Here is an 18,489-nt window from a genome sequence, read left to right on the forward strand (position 1 = left end):
AATAGGTTCAGCCTCTGCTTCCATTCAGACTGCAAGTCTGACCTTTGTTTAGCTGTGCTTTTCAACTCCTTTACTGCTTTTTCATTAGGGAATCATTTCATTTGCCTTCCACATGCACACTTTGGTGGGGAAAAAAAAAGCTCTATTTCTCACTGTGATTGACCTCCAGTTTATCTGTCTGTTATTGATGCTGGGAAGTTTTGGGGTTTGGAGAACTATTTCAGGGGTGTGTGCAGCACTGCCTTGCATAAGGGAGCGGAACAGTTGTGATACTGTTCTCATGATACAGGAGAGACTCTACCTGCTCTTGGAATGAGCAGCTGGGGGGATTGCAGCTCCCCTCCCCTCTGCAGGTGAACCTGTCCCATGTTACATTCAGCAAAACATGGATTCAAAAGGATCGAAATCAACTTGAATTCAATAAAAAGCCCTTAAGATTCCTGTTCTCTAAAACTAGAAAAGTTCTTCCAATCACTCTTTAACCTAAAGGACTTTAGACAATCCAAAATACTTGGGTTTAGGATTATTCAAAATCTTAATTTTTCATGTTGGCAAAAGAAAGTCTTCATCTTTCAGTTCAAACCAACCCACATTTTTGGTTTAGCCACAAGATCAAAAGCAACACTGAATCACAGTTCTAATCACTTCTATCACTACTCCTCAACTTGCTAACTAGTCAAAAATAAAACTCCTATGAATGATTTTTACACTACTATGTAATGCTAGAGAAAATGGTCTCAGCTGACCTCCAGCTTTCTAAAGAAGGAAGAATACCCCTTTCCCAGGTGGTATTCCTCACATGGCATTCAACCAACCCTCCCAGAGCTTGCAATCCTCTCCAATTTTCCCACTGGAGCCTACAGTAAACCTTGGGGTTTGGGATCAACAGGTTTCATTTTATTTTGCCCAGTAGAATGTACTTGAGAATGGCTTCTAGCAATATCAAGGGGAAAAAGAAACAGTTTTGGTAGGTGAGCATTCCAACTGTGTCTGCTGATCCACAAGCAGCACACCAAAGCATGGAGCCCTTAGTGATGTGTGAGAATTCAGCACATCCAAGTCCATTCTATTGCCCCATGCAGAGCTACATAAAAATTGATGGTGAAGTGAGTCTGGGTAGAAGGCAGCCTTCAGATCTCAGATACAGACCTCTGAATTCAAACAGGAGATGTCATGGAAGGTTAAGGTCTACTTTAACACCAACAGAATGTGTTTCAAAAGTCACAAGGCACGAGGGAAAGACCACTGGCTGCATTCTCCAGCCTGCAAGCAGCCTTAGCATAATTCCAGGTCAAGAAATCTGACTTTTTATCGGTCAGAAAATTACTCCCACCACCAACTATTCTTTCCACAACCATCAAAATACCAAAGGGAACTCTATGGACTTGTTGACTGTTTAGCCAGAAGCTTCTCAGGACTTCTTGGAACAGAGAAGACATGGAGGGGCTTTGCACCTTCAGTGGTTCTTGGTGAAGTCAGAAACACACGTCATGAGCGTGCTGCACAATAATGAGCATGTTACACAATCAAATTAAGGGCTGTACTGAGTATCCTGTCTCCTCCTTACCACTCCTCTCTCACACACAGTGGGAAACCTATTCAGTCGGTCTCAGAGATCCCTCAGCAGGCCAAGTTTTGGTTGGCTGTTAGAAAGAAAGGGCTTCCTCACGCTACTCCCCAGCATCTTCAGGGACAAGAGGCTCAAGGTCATCGCTGGCCTGAAGGCCTCAAGGCAGAAGACGAGCACAACCTGTCTTACCACAGGGCAGCCCAGTTTGTGCATTGGAAAGAGGCACAGGCAGAGCACGGCTCTCAGGAGCAGCATGCTTGGCACAGAAGTGACAGTGACCCCACACACAGCCTCTGCTGCCTGTGCTTCTCAAGATGCCAGGGCTGGACACAGTTAAATACCCAAGGGTGAGGGGAAAGCTCCAGTGACTTTCAAGCCACAGCTGCTATACCATTTGTATAGTGGAGAAAAGCCTTACTAGGTAGAGAGATGCAGAAGGAGCTGGCAAAGGACTTCAAGTTTTCCTTTGCTGTCCCTTTTCTAGACAGCGGCAGATGATTTTGCTGTGGAGTCTCAGGTGTCCTGAACAATAGCTGTGGAGCCAGTCCCTATTTCGATGGCAGAAAAAAACTGGCTTTCAGGGGAGAGCCAGAGACAAGCCAAGCCAGTTTCAGACTGTCATTTTTCCTATTGTCTCATTCTGCTCAAATCACAAGCTGGAAAAACTGGAAAGGTAAGCAGTCCAAATTAATGGGAACATCAAGTGAACTGGTTTGTTTATGTATTGGTTTAACTGGAATAGGGAGCACAATTCCAGCTTTGGGCACTAGCTTTGCAGACATTCCCTTAACTTACCTTCTACCTGAGAAAGTCATGTGGAGGCCTGAATTATTCCTGGTCTGTCCTCAAAACACATCACAGTCTGTTGAAGCTTCATGTTTGCATGGCACCCACGACCACAACTCTTGTTATTGGATGGCAACATTCGTATCCTACCAGCTCATTCTTCCAAATCCAGGTAATTAGGGGGGAAAAAATAATCAGCAACACCAGAGAGCAGGAAGTTGTCTTTTTACGCACACTGCTCTTCATGCATTACTGTTGCCACATCCTACCCATAGCACAGCATTTGCCCACCAAACTGATAGTTTTTCTTAAGGAAGAAAAAGCAGTTCTTCGGAGCCCTACAACTGGTAGGAGAGGATCAGTTTAAGACAAATTATTAAAAAATCCCCAGGTATATATTTATAGTTAATTTCTACCATGGAGCAGACTTCACCAGATGCTCAATTGCATTTCATCCTTAAGAGCAAACATGGGCTCCTGCAGATGAGACCTTTCCAGCAGAGCTGTTGTGGATGGGCAGATTGTGGTGTCCTGCTAACTATCCCTGAGACCACAACTCTACAATGATTCTACCTGCTAAAAGCAGTAACTTGGAAGAAAAGTGACATGGATCTTGCACATCACTCCTCTCAAAATTTTTTAGAAACTGCAGGGTGGAGCCATGTTCTGGAGACAGTGAAATTAGAGCACAGTGGCTTTGCTACAAGAGTCAGTGAAAGAGTGAGTGCCTGACAGCCCTGTACACCAAGGGCTGGTCATCCTCACCATATTCCATATTATCAGCAATCCCAGAAAGCAGCTTCTTCTGTGTGCACATTAAAAAGCAGAACGAGAACATAAATGAGTCAAATTGCCTTGCACAGTTTAAAAGTACAGCATGACATAACTGCAAGTCATTGCTATTAAAAGTTAAAAAAGAAATCCCAATTTGCCAAATAAAGCTCCATGGTCCACTGCTGAGTTTTAATGACAACTGCTGCATCTTGGAAAGCTGTTCAATAATAAGATACTACATTTCCCTCCAGGACCAGGAATCAGGTGATCTACATAAAAGGCATACCTAGGAAAATATCCCACAGCCATGTATCTCATGCAGCAATCAAAATCTTGGACAGTCTCTGCACACAGAAATTTGCTCTTATGACAATACATTTCAGTTAGTCAGAGTGCTAAAATCTCCAGTCAGGATTTCTGGCTTTTCCAATTAAGCTTATAGACAAAAAGTCTTTTTTGTTTTAATAACATTGCCATTTATTGGAAAGCTACGATGAGTTCTTATCTCATTGTGGTGCCCCGTGATAACTCATTATTCACTGAACTTCACTTTTTGATGTATGAGGAACAGCAACATATACTTAAATAGTTCTATTTAAACTGGTCCTATAGTTGAAACAAATCATTCCAAGAACAGCACTGCATTACTACTCAGAACCGCTCAAAAGCTTAGGATACGATATTCTTCAGTATTCACAGAGCTTAGTATCTTCAAACAGAAATTACTCAAGATGATGTATCTCTCATTATTATTAAGTCAAAGTTCTTCCAAATGAGAAGAGGATGATTGATAGTCAGATAATACCAGGGCCAACACAGTGAGAGATCACACTCTTTATGGCCACAAGCAAGTCTGGGAGGGCTCAGTTCCTCACAGCCAAGCACAGGAGGCTGCAAAGCAACCTCAGCATCCCTTGTCCCAGAGTACCTCCTTCATTCTATACCAGATCTATCTGGTGATGATGGGAAACAGAGCATTGACTAGTCCTTCTGCTCCACAGGTGCAATGTAAGCTTTCAAATTTTATATAAGAGGTAAAAACAAAAGAACACATAACAAAAATCTCCACAGCCAGAAAACAGCACATGCACCAGCACAGCTTCAGGTGTCTCCCCCACCAGTTACCCTCCAGATGGTATGGAGGGTGAGATGTCAGGATGTTTCCAGGAATAAGCAGCACTCCTTAACAGCTCTGCCTAAGACTGAAGGGATTAGTTTGAAAATTCAAATTGGTTAACAGAGAGGAGTCCAGTTCGGGATGTCCAGAAATACTTTGGAAAGTGAAAATAGGGTCACTGGCCTGGCCTGTTCACTACTAACTTCCTACATTAGATGCTTCTGGCACACTGGTATTGCAGGAGAGGAGGAGCCAGACTCAAATGTCCTAAATTGCACCTAAGCCACCGTATCTTTTATTTCCTTCCAACTCCTGGCCTTCAAGCACAGAACCTTAGGAATTTAGGCCCTGAGAACCTGGTCTTCAGCCTCTCAGCAAGTGGAAATACTCAGAGCTGACTCAGGCTGCAAGATATCGAACGCTTTATAGGAGAATATACACCTGCTGAATGCAGCCATATATATACACACACACAGCAGAGCAATTTTTCTGCCTCAGGGGTCCCCAGGCTTTAAACTCTGACCTGTGGCACAAAGAAAAGCAGAGCTGAATTTATACATATGGAGCATGTTGCAACAGGACACTGCAGGTGAAGCATGGGATGTGAACATCCTCCTCCTACTGACCATGCTCTGCAGGATCCAGAAGACACCTTTAAAAGCAAGAGACTGCAGGTAATACCCCTCATCCCTGTTACCATTGTGCTGTGTGCTGAAGGCAAACTGCTGAAATGTTTCCAAGAGCAAAGGGAGTGTTATTTCCTTTCCACAGCTGTTATGTATCAGGAAGGATTGCAAGCAGATAATATCTCAGGCACAGGTAAGAAAGATGGCAGAGTTAAGGTATCCAAATCTTTTTCACACACAAGCACACACCCTGAAATAAGGCAGAAATGCTAATTGTGTTTATTGCACTATAGTGTAAACAGCAATTATGAAGCTAAAGAAAGTAACAATGCATCCCTGGCTGAAGGGTCTTCTCCAGGCTACCACGTATCAGAGACAAGACAAACGCAGCAGCTTGAGACACAGTGAAAGGAAAAACTCTCCCCAGATACAAAATCCAACACCATGCCCTCATACACAGGAGTATTTCACTCTCCAGGGCAGAGCAGCTTTCTATGACAATGTTTCATGTCCCAAATCCAGACTATTCTCCCAAAAGCACTTTGGGAGGGAGCAGGGAGATAGTCTCTCTCACACAGCATTCAGCTTCAGGGGCACAGGAGGGTTTCACAGTCCCTGCCTGCAGTCACAACAGCTCCAAAGGAAAGGAGCACAGCTGTTCTCACTTCAGAACACGAACTCTGCTGCAGAAAGCCTACAGACATCATCATCTGTATCCCTCTAACCCCAAACTTAAAGTACAGTAGGGAGCAGGGCAGTATTTGAACTCCTGAGGTCAGTGTGCCACTGTGCAGTCAGCTCACAGGACATGTTAAGAACAAGGCTGCATGTTAAGCCCATCCATTGCAAAGGAGCAGAAAGAAGGTTCCTCCATCCATGCACTCAGACAGGAACCTGTCCTTTAAAAAGCCAAAGTGCTTCCTATAGAAGGCACTAGCAGCCTGTATCCTCCATGCAGCAGAGCAGGACTTAGCTCTCTCTAGTGAGGCAGATTGATGATTTCCTCCCTGCCATTCCCACCCCAATCCAAGTCAGCTGAGGTCTTGCAGGAGCAGTGCCCTAAACCTCCAGACTATCTCAGGTGAAATGGAGATTTGACTTTCAGCTACTGCAGTGGAAATGACTCTGCCTTGCAGAACAGACACTGGTTAAAATGCAGAGCAGGAATGGGGAGCAGAGAGGCTCTTCCTGTTTGCAGAGGCACTCCCAAAGAAGGAAAAGCCACTGGACCCACGTCTGAGAACAACTGGTTCAAAACACCAGCTCACTGAATGCACCAAAAGCCCTAGAGGAAGGCTGGACTCTCCTAGACTCTCTTCAACCTCATCTCCAACCATCCTTGAAAAAGAGGAAGCAAAGACACATCCATTCCCATAGGCATCCTTTTGTTGAGTTTCAAGAGTGCCTCAAGGACCATCAGCAAAAGCAAATCCAGCTTCTACATTTAGGTTTGAATCACATACAGAGCTGGTCACTGTGGCAAGACAAGGATCTTTCCAGTGATGGTCAGCAACAGAGATAGGTAACAATAGAGTTGTTAAAGCAGAGCACTGAGATTAAGGAGCTCTTCTTACTACTGTCTGTTCTGACACCACATTAAACACACCTCTACAAGAATATGTGCAACAAAATTCTTTCTTGACATCACAGCAACACTTAAGACTAAGTTAATTGAGTCAGGGCCTAGTCTTCTTGCAAATCAAGTGAAGACAATATATACAAGACTGTCAGTTTACATGAACAACAGATGACATGTTTTTTAAATCGGACTTTTATCCTTGTGTATTCAATACTACTAAATTTTGCCCTGTCCTGTGCAAAGCATACAAGGTTAGAAGAAAACGAGGTCTTGTCCCACACTTGATGTTATGCTGGCATCACCAGATGCCTTGCTGCTCATCTTGCCACACATGGGGATGTCCCACAAGCACCTCACTGTTTGCATTCCACATCATGCCTAAACAAAAGAAGACAGTTTATCAGAGGTACTCCCCAGTTTTTGGGCCACTAAGGAGGTGCCACAAACAAGAGCCAACAACATGCAACTGCTCTATTAGTGTGTCCCGAGGACTGGCTGTGCCTGAAGAACAAGCACACTGCAAAAGCATTATGTTTCCAGTGGCAAGAGGGATGGGAAAAGTGCCAGCCACTAGCTAGAACCCTTTTGTCATGCCAATTGCTGGCTGCTATGAGGATGTACTTTAGATACCTCCTTAGAAAAGAGCTCTGCATCTCATCCTTCCAGATGCAGGAGGAATGATTCATACACACATAAGCATGCTAGAATGATGGCTGAGGAGAAAACATTTTCTTTATGTTTTCTGTTTTGTGTTACAGGTATGATCAGGGGCCTTAATCACAGCAAAACCTGAATTGAAGAAAATGACACTTTGTGCCCCAAAGAATGCTTGTGCAAAACCCCAATTCTGCTTCCCACTGGCCGTGTCAAGCCTCATACTGCAGGCACACACCTCACGTGCCTCATTCTCCTGCTTTCCCATTTTCACAGCATTTCTCTGCACAGAACATGACAGAACAGCTCAATTTACAAAGCCACCACATCACACAGTGACAAACAGGGGAAAGTGTCCAAGAGACGGATCAGGAGCTGGGAGCTCTAAATTGACCAAGGACTGACTTGTGAAGCAGAAGCAAAGCAAAGGATCTCTCTTCTTTCCAGACACACCAGGGACTGAAATGCACACATTTACCAGGCCTAGATGACTGATAAATGCAGAACAGACAGAAGGCTCAGCAGTCAGAGCACTTGTCTGTGTGGTGCCTGTTTCATTCATGGAGGCTACTGCAGATATCCTCCTCCCCACCTTACCTGTACAGCACCTTTGCCACATTACCCACACTCCTCTCAAGGGCCCTGCATCCTCTGAATCTTGTCCTGCTTCTTAGTGCTAACCTGTAAATTCCCATCTATTTACTCTCGTCTGGACTCTGATTTGTGAAGTCCTTGGAGCAGAGATTATGTGTAAGCACCTGGAAAGTACCTGAAATAACCCAAGTCCTACTGTAAGTAAATAAACAAACAGCAGTGCATAAGTACACAACAGGTATATTAAGCCAAGCATGTAAGAGTTATCTCTGACAACAAAAATTAGGGCTGTAGCTTCTTCCTACAGACAGTGGCAGTAAATCTACACTTTGGGGTACATCTGCTGACCAGGAAAACCTTCAGATTTGCCTTCCTTGCCACCCACTTCTGTCTTTCCCCCATCACATTATCTGTTTCTGGAATCCATGCCGCATTTTTCATTATAAATTATTTTGATCAGTTTTGTGGCGTGGCAGAAATCCAGCATAAGCTTCAGAAACACACATGCACACACTGGCTATACAGCCTCTTTACTTCACAGGAGCCTTTCAAGGAGCCTGGTGCAGAGTCTGGGAGGATTTGGCAGCACCCCTGTGGGGGGGACCCTTTCCTAAAGGGTACATTCACCTACACTATTTCCTTTATAAAAGAAGGATTTTTTTTCCTTAATCTCTCATTAAAGCCAGGGAGAAGTGTTGAAGCAGGAATTTTTCCTCTGCAGTTTGTCAAGTTGAAGTAGTGTGACTTGGGAGTGGTGAAGGGACTAGAGAGAATAACTGAAGTCCAATGCAGACCTTTTTTCCTACCACACCCTCTCCTGAATGGGAAGATATAAGACAGGCTGGGTAATTGCCCCAGTTCCTTCAGAATCAGGGTTCAAGTGGGAAAGAAAGGCAAAATAAAAAAATAAAACAAAAACCACAGAAAGCCCCAGCAATTATAACAGTTATTAATTTTTCCTGGGTAAGGAGCACAGGCTACATTTGTAGCTGTTGAAAACGTGCCTACACAGTTTGTTCACTCACACTGTTAACAGCTCCAGAAGGAATCTGGATCTGTGGCTTTCTCATAAAACTAATAAGGAGGTCTGAGGAGGGACAATAAAAAAAAAGCACAACAACAAGCAATTTAAACACAGAGCACTACCATCTTGTTAAATAATATGTTAAGAATTCCTCTGCAAGTCTGTCGTGGCCAATGAGGGACATAAATCAGGAAGATACATTAATACTCTCTAGCATTCAATTAGTCACTGCTGTAAGCACTTTAACTCTGGATTTCTTGGATTATACTGTTGGTTGTAACAACTATTACTGTTGCTTTGTAGAAGTGATATGATAGCTGTTCAAGCACCACAATCAAATTATGCTACCAGAGCATCTGGGCAATGGATTATCACAGCAAAGGAAATGGATTATCACAGCTTTTATTCTGAACAAGGGTAAGAACAAGATGAGATATCATTTTGAACATGGCAGCAGGGACAAGAGAAAACTATACCTGAGATTCACTTTTTTTCTTCTCCCTCTTCTGGACTTTTCAAGGTAGGAAAAAATCTGCCAACCTGAAGACAAAACTGCCTTTTCTAGAATTTGCACTCAAGTATCTGAAAACAGAATAAATTCAAAATATTCCAAATCAAAGGACAGTTAAAAGAGCTTCCTGGCATTGCCTGAATTCTGGAAGGATGCCCTGTTCCTGGGCATTCCCATTCATACCTGGCCACTACTTCTTTCACATCAGGTAACAACCATCACCACCACCAGACCTAAAGACTTCCCCTCTGTTTAGAAACTTTATTACCAGATATATTCCCTCTCACAGGAAGGAGGACCACTTACCTTCCTTCAATTGAGTAGGTTCAGCAAAGAATTGGTGTGTTCCTTTAGAAAGGTTTAATACTTTAAATGTTCTTTGAGAAAGCTGTACCTTTTACCCTTACATCCCCAATGAAAACATATTTCATTTTATACCTTAGTTCTCACATTGCATCTCAAAACAAATATTAGTTTTTTAAACTTCACAAATCTTGTTTGATTTCTTTTAGGAGTATTTTGGTACCTTCTACACATATGTACATCATTTTTTGGTGCATGGAACTCAAGAGACCGTACTCAAGAGACCCTGATTCTGAACTCAATTTCTTTGGCAATGGCCAAATATTCCAGTACAGGATAAGGGAAAACACAGTAGTCTTAACATTCCTGTGATACAGTTTGAGAGCTCACTACATATCAAAGAAAAGACTAAAACATTAAAAACAGCCAAATAAATAGAACCAGAAAAACAAACTAAAAAAAATACAAAATAGAAGTGAGCTCTGCACAGGATGGAAGAAGCAAAAACCTGCTTTGCTACAGCACAGGGCACGTGTCTGAAGCTGATGACACCTGGGTATTATTCCTGGATGCAATCCTGACTCCTTCCAGATGACTGCACCAATTCATGTCACACCTCCAATAGGCTCTCCCTTCACGTTTCCCATTTGGACTATGGGTCAGCAGTGGTGAACCTTTTCCTTGCCAAGGATGGAGGACACTAAATATTACTGGCATGCCACACCTCAGCATGGACCTCAGCACTGCATGACAGCAGCAGAACCACTTTCCATACCAAAACCAAGAAGTGTGGGCCACAGAGAAGAGGATCTGCATGACACTCCCTCAGATCTCACATTCCCACCACAAGCTTTTTAAGGAAGGTTCAGTTGCTATTTATTTGTACCCTGCATAGGGCATATTTGGAGCTGTTATTGTGATTCTATAAGCAAGCAGCAACACTGGTAGTTGATTAAGACTAGAAAGAACAATTACAAACGAGAAAAAGGTTTGTCTGGAAAGATATGGAGGGCATCAAAACAACAACAAAAAAAGGAATTCAGTAGGACAAAGACAAGGAAAGAGGATGATGAGAGGATACTTACAAGGAAGAAAACTAAAAATTAAAATAAAAAGAGTGAAAAAGGCATCCACAGGAATATTAGACTTCATTTCAGCCAAAAACAGGGTGCAAGGGTTTTTCAATAACAGCACTGAAACTGGGTAATCAAACAAGCCATATTTTATTTTGTCCCACAGCAAATATATGAATATAGACTTTTAAATTTTTAAGAGAAAGAACCCGAGCTCTCAATGCACTTTTCTCAGAACTAAGGCTTTAACCACATTTATAACAGCTTATGACAAGACCACAGAGTAACTACAATTCCTTCTCTGTCTAGAAGCTATTTTTTCAGAGTCACCATCCCTACCAGAATTTTGCAGTTGTGACAGACTTTACCCTCATTATTTCTTGGGATTCCTCCCTATTTCACATGGTAGGAGCTAAAGAGGTTTTGTTCTGGTTCAACTGAGATCTCTACATTCCTTTTTCTTCCCTCCATTTCTGCATTTTTAAACTGTCCTTATCTGGGCACACATGGCAATGCCAGATATGAAGCACTGTGGATCACTGCAACCATGGGCAAAGATTTTTAGAGAATCAGGAATTTAACTGCATATCACATTACTCCAACTTCTCTGCCCTTCCTGTCACTTCACCTGCTCATAATCATTAGGAAGCAGAGTGTCATTTCTAAGCTGTAGTTGAGCACTAAAAGCAGCACACTGGCCCTCACTGGATCTATTTAATTAGAGCCCAGCAGAAACAAAGCATAGGGAGAATATAAACACAATTTTGCCAGTAAACAGGTTTGGGTTACCAAAGACATAAGACTGAGGCTGCTTATTTTATCTGCACAGCCGGACCAGCAAGTTTACTCTCACTGGAACCACACCCCCATCAGAATTCCCTCTGAAATGTCAACATGAACCATATTATTAATTTTCCAAGTTGCTGACCTTTAAACTGTTGTCTGCATCATAAATCCAGAATTTTGAACTGTTTCTATTCATACAAGAAGATGCTCCACATGTCTCACGGTATCTGAACTCCATAAACAGGCTGCTCATATGTCACAAAACAGATTCTCACTTCAGCATCCCTGAAGAAGCTGATGAGTTGGACCTTCCTAGTTCCATAAAGTTCACCAAATTAGCGCCAGTTATTCTATCCAGCAGGAAGGTAAAGAGGTTTCCTAGTTTCCCTCAAAGTTCTCAGTGTTTCAGAGTATTTTATCAAGGGTCATAGCATAGAGTTACATTAAAATAAAATTATGAACTTAGGTTTAATCTCAATTAGGAAGAAGAAAATAAAAACCAAAGTCCCTGGATTAGAAGTCAGCCGTTCTCATTTACAGCTCCTCTCAATTAAAATGTTTTATATAGATCATCAGAACCTAATGCATCATACACGTTACACAGCATGCAACATAAGGCTGTTGGTCTGTCATTTCTCTGTAAGAGCTCAATGTGATGAATGATCTGGTTACTCCTCTGTCTGGTACAAATGCTGGAGCAGCTTTAAGACAAAGAAATAAAGGCCAATGCATATTACAGATCTTACAGGGCTTAATAGCACCCCTCCTTTACTCACACCTCTGAAAACAGTTAAGGTCACTATTTCTATTTTATTTTCACTGTGGATTTCAGTACATCACATCAGAACTCTCCAAACACTTCAGAGAATTTAAGCAGGATCAGGGATGTCAGGAACATACAGCATTTGGGCTACAACAAACAATGCCACACCAGCACGTCCTAAGAAAAATAAGTGACCTTCCCTCTTGCCTCTGCTGACAAACAGACACACTGGAAGACACTTGCAGGCCAGGATGTGATTTCTGGAATCTATCTAATAAAGACAGATTTAAAAGAGTTAAAAAAAAATCCCAAATGGACTCCTATTGCCTGAACTGAAAAACCTGCCTTTCCAAATCAACTAATGGTTTGGCAAACCTGCATGAAAGACAAACAAACAAACAGCTTCTTTTCCACTGAACATCAAATCTGCAATCAGAAAAAGAAATCAGCATTTTATTGATTTCCATAATGCCATCTCTACAGCTTAACAAACTCACTCAGTTGCTAATGCACTGAAGCCGTGGAGCCTTCCCATACAATTACACACCCTCCACTTCGCTGAGCCCCAGGGCGCTGTTTCTAACTTTTCAGAGGACCACTGCACCAAAAGTAGAAATAAAACACCTCTCCTTCATTACCCAAAGCAAACTGCAAACCAAATTCTGCTTATTTAAATGGGAAGTTAGAGAGATTTAATTTTTAAGGCAGGGAATAATCTGCCAGTCTGCATACATTTCCAGATTTGATATCATGACAACGAACTGTCACTTAAAACTCTCCCCACCTCTATTATTTTTCTTCCTAGGAGTACACAACAATACAACATATCAATATTGCAACAGTCACGATTTCCAGAGAGAGATTTTAAAGTCCTTCTCAGCTCAGAAGTGTTTCAAGAGGGCAATTCAACATCAGACACGGAGAGTTTTGTGAATGTCACTGTAATTAACATTATAAAAAAATTATAAAATGTTCCACTGCTATAGGGAATATTTTATAAGTGAATGTATATTTCAAAGATATTTTTAATAAGTTTTTCTTTTAAAAAAGCAACCCTGGAACACCATCTAAACAAAATTTAAGGACGATTACTTCATTAATTATTTAGAACGTTTTTGGTTTTAGACTCTGATAACTCTGCCATTTTTCTCCATTTCTCACACAAATTCATCAGTTCATAACTAAGCAGACAACCCCAGTATATTTCAGTGAGAGTTTTGTTCAATCAGGGACTACAGAATTTGGCCCAATTAATCTAGCACTGTCTATCTGGAAAGAATGTAATGGAACTCTGCATAAACACCCTCCTCAAAAGACTGTACCTTGAGTCCCCTTTCCTGCTCCCCCCCTGTTTACCTTGCCTTGATTTTTCAGATCCAACTGCACTGTATTCATCATGTCCATCATGATTCAGTGTGGCATCTGAGCTAAAATAAATTCATTTTGCTATAGTTTCCCACGCATATGTTAACTTGGAATGGGTTGATCTATTTCCTCGGAGAATGGTGAACTGCATGGATTTTTGTTCAACAAACAAACAAGTTGACAGTATCAATACAGAGTTGGAGAGCCTCTAAAAACAATCTCATTTGCATAATTAATGTTAATTACAATAACATCTCAATCAGTGACACAAAGTCTTAGCAATGAACACAGTCATACGAGGAAGTGAAAACATGAAACAAACATGAAAGATTCTTGTCTTCTTCGGAAAGAAAATCAAGCAAACTTTCAAGAGATTTATAAACAAGAACAGAAAGGCAGAAGACAGTTCTGCTTTGTTAGACATATTTTCTTTACAGGCTGCTTAGTACAGAGCTTTCTTCTGAGATGGCAATAAGACAGCGCATCTGAGCTGTGGACACACCAGATAATACTATCTTTTTACAACATCACATCCAAGCCATTATCAACCGCTCTAAAGAAAAACAACCGAGGGCCTGATCCTTCTGCCAGTGATTTCAATAGCAAACATTTAAACAATGCGATGTGCATGCTTGGGGGGCAGGTTCTAGAGACAGAGAGGAATTACAAAAAAAACAACTCCAACTTGAACACTGCATGTAGGTATGGAATCCCTCAGGCACAGAGGAATTTCAGGACAAGATAATTAATTTCTCAACAATCTTTTTCCTACTTTCCATAGCAACAAGGGAAATCTAAACAGAGAGAAAACTTACCTGCCTGTTTCACTTGGCAGAACAGAAGCCTTAAACTTTTTTTTTTGGTATGGTAAGAGAACAGATTTACATTTAATCCTCAGAAGTTTTCCTCATGGCCCAAGAAAAATACTTATCCAATATATTCTCATTTCAAGGAAAGGGAAAAAGAAAAGAAAAGCTCCTCTACCTCACCCAGGCAGGTAGTGCAGCATACAAGTAGTCACAGAGGCATCGCAGGGAGTGCTTGCGCAGTAAAGTCCCACTCAGGGTGAGTAAGGGTGGTGTAATTGGGTCTGATGACAGAAGGACTCAGAGCTTGTCACGTCATTACTACAGGGGCCTTTCTGAAAACATGAGTTTCTTGATTACTCTTCACATTAATGCAAATCTGCTCCGTTAATGAAGTTACAGTGGTGCTAAACTGGTACCAGAGGAGAAACAGGGCCTGTTTCATATTGATTTAAGAGATCACAGCTCAAGGACCTTCCCATAAAGGCAAAATTTAGTAAGTTTTCAGGTTATGTTAGGCAAGATATTCATTGGAAAAAGGACTGAGTTTGTATTTGGTATCAATCTCACACCTGATTTTTTTTTTTATTTTCTTCCCTCTCTTTACAGATAGAAGCAAGACAAGATTTGGTAAAGACTTCGTTTCCTCTAAAAATTTACTGATCTTAAGCACATTTAAGACTTCACTTGAGTACTCACCGAGTAAAGCCACACTACTAGTACTTATTTACAAGATGTTTGCCTTAAAAAATAGAAACCTCACGTGGAGGATTCCCAGAAAGATGCTGACCTTTCCTATTAACAAAAGTTCAGCAGATTTATTTTTCAGATGCCTGAGAAAGCTGATTTTGGAGCACTGTGAGGTTTGGTAAACCTTCAATTCAGCAATTAGTTTCCATAGTATATGAATTACAAAGATCAAGCAATTAATATTAATAAATAAACCCAGCAAAGCACTAAGGCTTTGGACGCCCTGTATGCAAACGCTGCTGTATTTGCTGGGGTTTTCCATGCCTCTGTTTTATTTTAGCTACTCTGAATATGCAGCACATGAGAACATACCACATTCACGTTTCTAAAAATACACTCAGGAGAGGGGGGGAAAAAATTAAAAATCAATAGCTATGAAACAGAGACATAATGTGAAATGGTTAAGCACTCCTAATACCAAGCCAAGCCACCAAAACTCCCCGCTGCGGACACGGCTTCCCCCTTTCCAACACAGCAAGTCAAGCCCAGGGAACACCGAAACATCCAGGAATGGCAGGGTGGGGAGGAGGATGGAGCCACCTCGGAATACAAAAGGTGGGTTCCCCCGGTATTCCAGGACGGACAGTGTCCAGAGCCGGGTATGGAGGGGTTTTCTCCACTCGGGGCGGATTTTCGGGATGCCCTCAGCATCACCACAGCCTCACTCCGGGGAGGGGTTGAATAAAATAAACCCCACAAAATAAAATAAAAATCACAATCGCCGGCAGCACCGCACGCATTACAAGTTGGCGAGGACGCCAGCGGGGTTATTATTTTACATTTTTCCTTGCCTTCCTTTGGCGGTGCGAGCCGGGAGAGGGGGATGCCCCAACTTGGGCGCAGTTGGTGCCCGCCCCGCGCCCCCCGCGCCCCCCGCCCGCCGGGGCCGTGCCCGGCACTCACCGCTCCGGGCGCTCCGCGGCGAGGACCGGCGAGGGCGGCGCGCAGGGAGCGGGGACAGGGTGCGGACAGGGACACACACACACACACGCGTGGCGGGGAGCGCTTTGGAACGCGGGGAGGTCAGTGCGAGACGCGCAGCGCTGCCCGGCTCTATCCCATGCCGCCGCGGCGGCCCCGGGCGGCGGCCGAGCTGAGAGGGGCGAGCCGGGTCGGCAGGCGGCGGGGAGGATGTGACACGGTGACAAGTGCGGGCCGCCAGCCCTGTGCCGGGGGAGGGGGGCCGGGGCAGCCCAGGCAGCGCCGCCCGCCCGCACTCGGCATTGACGGCGCTGCCGTGACTCACACACCGGAGTTGGTCACAGGGCGGCACCGCGCGGGCGGGGGCGGAGGGCGGGGGGGAGCGTCCCACCCCCTCGGCTGCCAGCAGCCAATGGCGCGCCGCGGAGCGACAGATTGACAGCGCGGCCGGCCAATGGGTGCGCGGGCCCGCCGCCAGCGCCGGAGCGGCCCCTCCGGCCCAATGAGTCTTCTGAGGACACTCCGCGCCGAGCGCCGGGCAGGGCCGGGGGGAGCCCCGCGGGGCGGGCGCTGCGCGCCCGGTGGCCCCCGCGGCCAATCAGCGCCCAGAGCTGGGTTGATGGGCGGCGCGGACAGCCAATCAGGAGCGCGCGGGGGAAGCGGGGGCGATGGTCACGCAGGGAGCGGGGGCGGCCCGGGGGTGGTGGAACCTCCGCGGGCGGGGCCGGCGCCTCAGAGACCCCGCGCCGGGCTGGGCTCACCCCGCACACCTCCCGCCCTGCGGGCGGCTCCGGGGCGGGGCGGGGCTGAGCCCGGCGCCGCCAAGGTCGTTTCCCGCGGGAGGAAGGAGAGCGGAGCCGGGGCCTGGTGCGGGGGCAGCCGGGGCCGCCCCGCTGGCCGCGGTGACGCGCCTGGGGAGGGGGTCGTGGGAGCCGCCGCTTCCCTCGGGGCCGGCGCTGCCAGGTGCGAAGTTGGGGTTTGCCTGTGTTTGACAGGTGTCAGGGGCTCAAGGTTTTTCGTATTTTGGATTTTTTAAAAATTCTGACAGATTTTTTTGAGAACAAAGCACATCCCAGGATCCGGCGCGATGTCGAAATTTGACCAGATGAATGGAAAAAAGAAAAAAAAAGAAACAATATCCCTGACAGCGCAATTCCTCTCGTGCTGCTGTGAGGGGGAGTTGACAGGTAGGAACAGTGTCAGCGGCGTAGGAAAGCAACATTGTTTTCTCAAATGATTAATACCGGAGGAATTTATTTTGGGTACAATGAGGAAGTAATGCCCAGTAGGAGATTCCAACAAATGCTGGAACCTCTCAAAAGATTTAATCCCAGTGAAGGAAATAAGATACTCAAATTGTGTTTCACCTCTTCATCTCTACTTACAAACTTTTACACTAAGACCTGAGTTTTTTTGAAGAAAAATTGTAAAATAGCTGATAGAGTTATATAAGATGATGAGATAACGCTATCAGAATAAGGGACTGCATTGGCACTTTCCCAGGCTGCAAAAATAGAGTTTTGTTTGCGTAAAAAACTTGTTCTTTCATCAGAGGGCTATAAATACAGACTTTTTTTTGTATTTTGGCACTCACAGTAATTGAAGAGCTGAAAAACTATAACCTGCAATAATTTGTTCATGTTTTTCACTTTAGAAATACTTGGACTAATTACAGTTTTTCCTGCTTGCTTTTTATTGAAACCTAGGGAGATGAAACAGAGAATTCACTTCATTTGAAGCAGGAATTGTTAAATCACTCACCAAAAAAAAAAAAAAGGCCTTCAGATTTGTGTCTTAGCATCTAATGCCCCAAAGTGCCAGCCTTGCTATAGTGTCTTGCAAGAAATCCAGGATGGACAGTACTCTATTGCTCTAATATGAAAGGGAAAGAAAATAAGAGCATTAAGGCCATCCTGTCAGGATTAAAAAAAAAAGGGAGAAAAAACAGGTGAGGGTAAGGTATTAATTTCAGCTAATCACGGGGAATAATGAATGATATTTATAAGTGATTCCCATATTTGAATTGATAGCAAAAGCAGAGAATTTAGCATCTGTCATCTTTTTTTCCCCCCCCGCCACTGATTGGAGGTTAAAAAACTTGCAAGGTCCTGCAACCTTCAGCAGTGGTCACACTGATTCATGCTTAGCAGCTTGTGAACACTGCACAGAAGGGCTTTGCGTCAGGTCCTGTGCAATTTGGCAAACAAAATGAACAGAGTATTCACCATTCAATGATAGATACAGATATAGATAGAGATTTATACACACACACCTCCTCTTGAAAGAACTGAAAGGGGTGGGAATCTCAGGACAGAAAACTGTCTTTTTGTAGTTCTTTTATGAGGAATGTTCTAACGGAACTGAAACAGAAATTGAGCTCATGAATTTGGGCACAATTGTTTCTGGATGGTGGAAGTCTGTAAGCAATCATCCTGCCCCTCTGTGCAACCTACAACGGGGTCTTCAGCATGCTCTGAGACAGCAGCC

General features: G+C 43.9%; 1 protein-coding gene across 5 annotated transcripts in view; it reads right to left on the reverse strand.

Moving 5' to 3' along the window:
- Positions 1-16,318, reverse strand: part of SERTAD2 (SERTA domain containing 2) — an 82,114-nt gene extending 65,796 nt beyond the window's left edge. For 2 of the 5 annotated variants that reach the window (XM_071582074.1, XM_071582070.1), the window contains exon 1: positions 15,985-16,318. The gene's annotated coding sequence lies outside the window, so the exon portion shown is untranslated. The other 3 variants (XM_071582071.1, XM_071582072.1, XM_071582073.1) reach the window with 3 other exon arrangements.
- Positions 16,319-18,489: the final 2,171 nt, after the last annotated feature.

The sequence above is a fragment of the Pithys albifrons genome, chromosome 2 (genome assembly GCF_047495875.1).
Source record: "Pithys albifrons albifrons isolate INPA30051 chromosome 2, PitAlb_v1, whole genome shotgun sequence".
NCBI lineage: Eukaryota > Metazoa > Chordata > Aves > Passeriformes > Thamnophilidae > Pithys > Pithys albifrons.